Source organism: Salvia splendens, unplaced genomic scaffold (assembly GCF_004379255.2).
Source record: "Salvia splendens isolate huo1 unplaced genomic scaffold, SspV2 ctg701, whole genome shotgun sequence".
NCBI lineage: Eukaryota > Viridiplantae > Streptophyta > Magnoliopsida > Lamiales > Lamiaceae > Salvia > Salvia splendens.
In genome coordinates, this window is record NW_024599369.1 from 12,694 (window position 1) to 20,613 (window position 7,920).

The 7,920-nt window shown below is 41.2% G+C and overlaps 2 pseudogenes; both read left to right on the forward strand.

The window, feature by feature from the left end:
- The first annotated feature begins 417 nt into the window (after positions 1-417).
- Positions 418-2,893, forward strand: LOC121791001 (annotated as a pseudogene).
- A 2,725-nt stretch (positions 2,894-5,618) lies between these two features.
- On the forward strand, positions 5,619-6,985 carry LOC121791002 (annotated as a pseudogene).
- Positions 6,986-7,920: the final 935 nt, after the last annotated feature.

Sequence of the window (7,920 nt, forward strand, 5' to 3'; positions counted from 1 at the left end):
TCTTATTATAACCTTTTGTCTTCAGATATGCTGCAGTGTCCAGTTCCTTCCTTGGAGATCTTGGGAAGGTATTCTCAATAATATATCTAATTCTAAATTAGTATATTCTGTTTTCGAAAATAAAATCTTATAGGAGTATATCTGTGCCTTGTGCTTTGCTCTTTGAATGTTCTACTTATCTATCCTTGTTTTTTGCTGTCATCACTGGTTTTTGAAAATAAAATTATGAACTTTGGTATCAGTATCATTACCTTGTGCTTTGGTGTGTGACTGTGTTATTTTTGGATGCACATTTTTTTCACATAATGCCAAGTCATTGACTTGCAAGTCTTTGGCACCATTTGTTACTCTTGTCATTTCCTGGCACTTCACTGCAATTTAATAGCCAGAAATTGGCTGCCTCAACATGCTAAACAAGCTCAATCTCACTCTACAACCATGATATCCCACCCTCTTTACTTGTTCTTCCTCATCTCTATACATTCAACACTCAAAACCGTGGAAGCGTACACCGCCACAGAACTAATCCTCCTTAGCTGCGGCGCATCAGCAACCACAAACGACACCAGACTCCGGAGCTGGGAAAGTGATCAAGGTTCGAAATACACCCCATCAGTCGCCCCCTCCATATCTTCCTCTTCCGATGCTTCCACCATGGAATCTTCGGTTTTTCCAGTCCCTTACGAGACTGCTCGTGTCTTCTACTCCCCTTTCACATACACTTTTCCCCTCAGTGAAGGCCAGAAATTCCTCCGCCTTTACTTCTATCCCAACGTCTACTCGGACATTGACACTCGTCTATCTTTATTCTCAGTCAATGCAAATGCCTTCACCCTGTTTACAAACTTCAGTGCTTTCCTTCATTCTAAGAATTTAACAAAACCTTCTTTTATGTTGGAATTCATTGTTAACATCAGAGCAACCCAAAAACTCGATCTAACCTTCACTCCTAATCCAAACTCCTCTGCTTTTGTAAATGGAATCGAGATTGTGTCGATCCCTGATAAACTCTACCTTCGGAAGAAGGCGTGGAAATCAAATTTGAAAACAGTTTGTTTGATCTCAACAGCGACACGGCTTTGGAGAATCTTTACCGTCTGAATGTGGGCGGCGGCGCTGTAGACATCGGAGAAGATAGTGGGCCTAGTAGCGGCATGTTTCGGGGATGGAGTCCTGATGATGACTACATATTCTGCTGCGATTATGGGTGGACGCCACATGACAAGGGAGTTGTGATCAACTACACCAACAGTACTCCTCCCTACACTGCTCCGCCTAATGTATACAAATCTGCTAGAATTATGACCAACCTCAGCATAAGTTTAGTGTGGGCATTTCCTGTTGATTCTGGATTCCAATATCTGCTCCGTTTCCATTTCTGTGAATTTCTTCTCAAACATACAAACGAAAGGGTGTTTAACATAAACATCAACAATAAAGTGGAAGGTATTGAAGTTGATGTCATCTCCTTGGCCGGCGGGCCTGATATTCCCATCTTCAAAGACTACATAACATGGGTACCTAATGTTGGAAATCGTGGAAAGCAAGACCTGCGGTTATCTTTGGTGACAGAACCAAGATACATTAACGTTTTGCTGAATGGCTTAGAAATTTTCAAACTCAATGATTCGGCAGGAAGTTTTGCTGCATCCAACCCTGAACTCGTGATAAATTCACCGCCGGCATCACTACAGTGGAACCACCTACCAGCAGCCGCAAAGAAGAAGAAAATCGGTGTTGTGGTGGGGAGTGTTATCGGCGTAGTTGTGGTGGTTGCAGCCGTGGCTATGTTGATTATGCGGCGGCAGAAAGTGAAGGACACGGCGGGCACAAGTGTGACCGAGTCATCGTTGGCAACACTTTCGACGAAGTCAAGGTCGACTCCTGATTCGTGCAGGTATTTGTCCATCGACGAGATCAAGGTCGCCACAGACAACTTCGACGACAGCTTCGTCATCGGCAGGGGAGGCTTTGGACGCGTCTACAAAGGCCTCATCCGCAACGTACCTGTCGCAATCAAGAGGCTCAACTCCACCTCCAGGCAAGGCACTCGCGAGTTCCTCACCGAGATCGACGTGCTCTTCAAGCTTCGTCACCTCCACCTAGTCTCCCTCGTCGGCTACTGTGGCGACGACGGCGAGATGATCCTGGTGTACGACTATATGGCCCACGGCAGCCTCCACGACCACCTCTACAACTCCGAAAACTCACCCTTGACGTGGAAGCAGCGCCTCCAGATCTGCGTGGGTGCCGCCAAGGGGCTGGACTACCTCCACAGCAGTGGCACCATCATCCACCGCGACATCAAGTCCAGTAACATCCTTCTCGATGAGAAATGGGTGGCCAAGGTGTCGGACTTCGGCCTCTCCAAAATGGCCAAGTCCATACACGTTAGTACGGTCGTCAAAGGCAGCTTGGGTTATGTTGACCCAGAGTACTACCGCCGAAAACAGCTGACGCTGAAATCCGATGTGTACTCATTCGGGGTGGTGTTGCTGGAAGTCTTATGTGCAAGGCCGCCAATAATCGCAACATTACCAAGAGAGCAAGTGAATTTAGCAGAGTGGGCTGCATTTTGCTATGGGAAAGGGACAGTTGATCAGATTGTGGATTCCAATCTCAAGGGCCAGATTGCAGCTGAATGCTTGAGCAATTTTGGAGAAATAGCCGTAGCATGCCTCGTGGAGAAAGGGATTGATCGGCCATCAATGAACGACATTGTTAGGAAATTGGAGTTTGTAATGCAGCTACAAGTTAATGGAGGTGCACGGCCGTTGATTGGGATTAGCGCGTGTAACACAACGGACGAGGACACGTGTTCGAGATCGAAGAGCAGCGAGTTCTCGACTAGCAGTAGTGAAAAACTCAATCCGTTAGGCTGCTAAGGTCGTAATTTCTCTAAGATAAAGTACTTTTTTTTGTACTATAATCATGTTTTTGGACATGAGATAAGGTAATTAGCACGTGGCTCCCTTTCTAACGAAAGAAAAAAACAAATCTTGACTGGAAAATAATGGAGGTTGAGTCATGAGTGAAGACAAAATTAAAGTAGAATGAGATTAGTAAAATATTACTCCTACTAATAAGTTTTTGTATTGTTATCCAGTAAAGAATATCATTACATTCTCAGTAGTTCAATAGGTAAGGATCTAAATATGCAGAATCATCATAGAGGAAGCAAAGAAGACCTGGATTTTTAATCGTATGTGACCACTGCATTAAATAGTTAGAAGAAGTTATAATCTTGAAAACACCTTGAAATTGGAATGATGAGGATTATATTCAGGGACGTTGAGGGGGACAAAAATATATATATAAAATCAAAGATAATCTCTAATATTGGGCCCACACAGTGTTAGATGATGAGATGAATTCACTTGGGATGGCTCCAGTCATTTCTCTAGTGGGATTTGGTCTTCTTGATAGAGGCTTTCCAGTGGTATGCCTGTTCGATATTTCAGTTTCAGATGATCCTATTTTGTTGTTGATTAGCACATAAAAATAAGGTAACTGATAACTGATCATCCCGATGAATTGCTGCACTGACAGAGCAAACCTCATCTCTTCAGCACCATGGTTAGTTAGTTTGATAGGATGTCATTGTCTATGAATGGAAAAACTTATGTAAAGTTTGGATGGAATGTTTAGGACAGATACTGGATCCACAGTTTCTGTGCAAGTGTTTTAATCTGTTTGAGTGGATTGGTAGGTCTATTTTTTACAGGGTTCACTTTCTGACATGTTTACAAATGAAAACAGTGAAAATATTGTTCTTCTTGGAAGCACTAGAGTTGGCAGTCGATGTGTAATCCAAATTTCGGCTGGTTTCATGATCTTCTTTGCTTCTAGGTAAGCAATGCTGCCGTCATATCATATCATCGAATTATGCAAACTGAGTAAAACAGGTTGAGTAGAGATAGTGACAAGTTTGAATATGTGCAGGCAAGTTTGGAGCATGTTTTGCATCAATACCTTTCACTATATTTGCAGCTATATATATATTGCGTTATGGTTGGCCTTGTTGATGAGCGTTCTGTTATCTTGTTGTTTTTGTTGTTGTTCCAACGTAAAATGTGATCGATCGATTGATTGTGCATGGATGGGCATGGGGCAGCGTCTGTGGGGCTGGCGTTCTTGCAGTTCACGAACATGAACTCGTTGAAGAACCTTTCATAGTCGGGGTGTCTCTCTTACTCGGACTCGGACTCGGACTGTCCATTCCCGAGTACTTCAGAGAATACACGAGTGCTGCTCTTCATGGCCTGCTCATACAAATTTTTTTTTTTTTTTGGTCTTGATACTCCCTAAACTGTGAGCCCATGATTTAATGGGGTGGTACTTTTGCCTCTAAAATAGGAGTACTTAATTGATACTCCATTCTACTACTAGTTCGTAGTTTCATGTTCATGTGAGGCAATAAATGTAGATTAACCATCCATTTTAGGAGCATTCATTATGGTAGTAGTAAATAATGTGACATTGTCAAAACAAATGAAAATTTCAATAATTTTTCGAAGCCTAAAACGAAAGGAAAGGAATAATTGTAACCCAAAATGCATGTTAATGCTGAAATAATCAAATTGAATTGCCACAATTCAGAGGCAATGGACGGAAAGATGGATTTCAACATTTATTTTCTAGATTTCAAATTGTTAAATAAAATTTTAATTTCCTGTTTGTAATTATTAATAAATATTTAAATAAAATAACTAAACAGAATTTTAGTTTTGCATCTAAAATATAGGTTGATTTTAACAGTCGTAAAAATATTTGTGAATTTAAGATGGATAAATATTTCATTGAACCAGCAGAAAATAAATTCAACTTTAAGTGAATCTAAATATACGACTGATATTTATTGTTAAAAATCCTTCAAAATCCACCCTGAGAAATGAGAATACCTGTTTCCAGCTATATGTAAGGGCGTATTGGGTTTCGGACCACCAACGGTAGGTAGTCTCAGTCTTATGTGTGGTTCAATAATTATTCTAATTGTCTTTTGCATGTTTATTACTCCTACTATTAATCTCCAAAAGGGTCTACACATTTTCAGTGGTTTTTAAGATATATATTTCCAGCTTTCATATATGATTGAGTAATGAAAAAGCCTATCTCATGTTGAGATTAAATAAAACTAGCAACCGAAAAATACCTTATCGAATTACACAATATACTCTCACAAAAATTAAATAGTACTACTACTTGAGTTTTTCTGCATAACATCAAAGAAAAATTATCATATTTTAAATCACCAATATACTCTCACAATTGCTTAAAGTATTTTCTGCATATCTTCAACAGATTTTGAAATCGAAAAATAATTTATAGAACCATTAAACTCGATTGCCTTGAAAATTTTATGCGCCAACGTAGTAGGTACTTTTATTAAATATAAACAAACAAACCCAGGCCTTATTTATTAAAATTTCATCAAACCAACTGTCACACTCACTCATCACTCAAATCATCATCATCATCATCATCCCTACATAAAACTTGACATATCACAAAACTAAATCTTTTACTACTATTACACTCGCAAAAATGGCACCAGATCCCTCTCCCCTCCTCCTCTTCCGCTTCCTCTTCCTCATCCACCTCTCCCTCCTCCTCCACCACACCGCCGCCGCCGCCGCCGCACCCCCACCCCAGCCCAAACCCCCACCCGATCCTCCCCCATTTCCCCCTCAACCCTCGACCCCAACAGCTCCTCGCTCTCCAATCCCTCAACATCCCCACCTCCAAAGATCCTTGCTCTCACTCTCCCTCCATCTCCTGCGACTCCTCCTCCCCCTTCCGCCACCTCCTCTCCCTCACCCTCGCCAACTGCTCCGACGACGTCGCCCTCTCCCTCGCCGCCCTCAAATCCCTCTCCACCCTCACCTCCCTCTCCTTCCTCAACTGCCCGTCTCTCCCATCAAATTCCCCTCCGAGCTCGCCTCCAATCTCCGCTCCTTCGCCGCCGTCAGCAGCCTCAACAAACTCACCGGCGTCTGGCTCAGCCGCCTCCAGAATCTCACCTCCCTCACCGTCTCCCACGTCGCCGTCACCGCCAGCGGCCCCACCATCATCCTCTCCGGCATGAAATTCCTTCATTCCGTCACTCTCTCAAACACAAATCTCACCGGAAATCTCCCCAAACACTGGCATTCTTCAAATCTCACATTCGTCGATCTATCGACGAACAATCTCAAGGGGAAAATCCCAATTCACTCACCCAATTAGAGAATCTCCTGCATCTGAATCTCTCCTCAAATTCCCTCAACGACACGATTCCTTCCACAATCGGCGACTTGAGCTCTCTCCAGAATCTCCTCTTTCATCCAATTCTCTCTCCGGGCCAATTCCGGAATCCCTAGCTGCAATGGCGGCGCTGACGCATCTCGATCTGAGCTCAAACCAGCTCAATGGTACAATCCCCAATTTCATCAGAGACATGAAGAAGCTGAAGCACTTGAATCTCGCGAGCAATTCCTTCCATGGAGTATTGCCATTCAATGCGACGTTTATACAGCGATTGGAGGTGTTTAAGGTCGGTGAAAATTCCAATCTTTGCTACAACCGCACCGTTTTGGGGTCGAAATTGAAGCTTGGGCTTGCCGCCTGTGATAAGCACGGGCTGCCTCTGTCGCCGCCGCCGGCGAAGGATTCGTCGGCGGATGACTCGAGCGATGGGGATTATGATGATGAAGAGGAGAATGTGGGGGAGAAGAAGAAGCATAGCAGTGGGCCGAGTAAGGTTGTTCTTGGTTTTGCAATTGGGATTTCTTCGATTGTGTTCTTGATTGTTTTCTTGGTTCTTTTAGCTAAGTGTTGTAAATGAGATTGAATTTTTTTTTCTTGGTTGATTAGGTTAGGGGATTATGATTTATTGTGACATTAAAAAGATGAGTTCATTGAGTTTGTTTCTGTATGATTTATTTTGGAGCAAGAATTTCGAGAAAGAGAAAGAGAAAGGGGTGAAATGAAAGGATGATTCTTTTTATGTGTGTGTGTGTGTGTGTGTGTGTGTGTGTGTGTTTGAAGTGATTCTAGACCTTTAAAAAAAGTAGTAGTAAAAACACTCTTTTTTGGACTGGTTGATTTGATTCATTGAATTATGAAATGTAGTAGTAGTAGTAGTAGTAGTAGTTTTTTCCTTGCGAGTTGCAAGAAAGAGTGTTGCCACTTTGATTTGGTAAATTAAGTGTTTGATTTGGGCAATAGTAGTTTTTTGTTTGATGTCTTGTTACTTATTTTGTTGTCTTTTTATTTCAACAAATGTTAGTCTTCCACTATATATCTCATTGAAAGTCACTCAAATAAGTTGACATACTATTTTTTATTTGCATAGGAGTTGGATATGATTGTATTTCATTTAAAGTTGCCATATGGTTGTCATTTCTCTTTGTTTTTGGTATATCAATTTTGGAGGCAAAGAGTTGCATTCCTTTAATGAAGGATGCGTGCAGTTGTAGGTTTATGTGGCTTTTTGAGGAGTTTTTTCCTTCAAGACTTTGGTTCATGTCTTTAATGGGTAGGACATGAATTGAATTATCTAAGTTCACTCAAATAACTTTGCAAAGAATCATATCTATCTTGCTTCCTATTTAATTTTGTCTACCAAACCTAACGTGGTAGTGTTATTGTTTGGGTTGGGCACTTGGACATGCATGTGGATGTGGGAACCTTCATCCCATTTTATGGTGTTCTACACGTGTACAAATATTAGTTCTTGTATTTTAATACCTAGTTTTAACTCACGTCACGTGTGATGCACGAACGAATATTTTTTATCATACAATTTTAAATTGTTAATTGATTAATTAAAATAAGAAACAATATAAACTATATAAGATTTTAAAATATAAAACTATATTATATAATAACAAATCAATAATTATATACTCCTCAATTCATTTTTACACCTAAAGACATAAA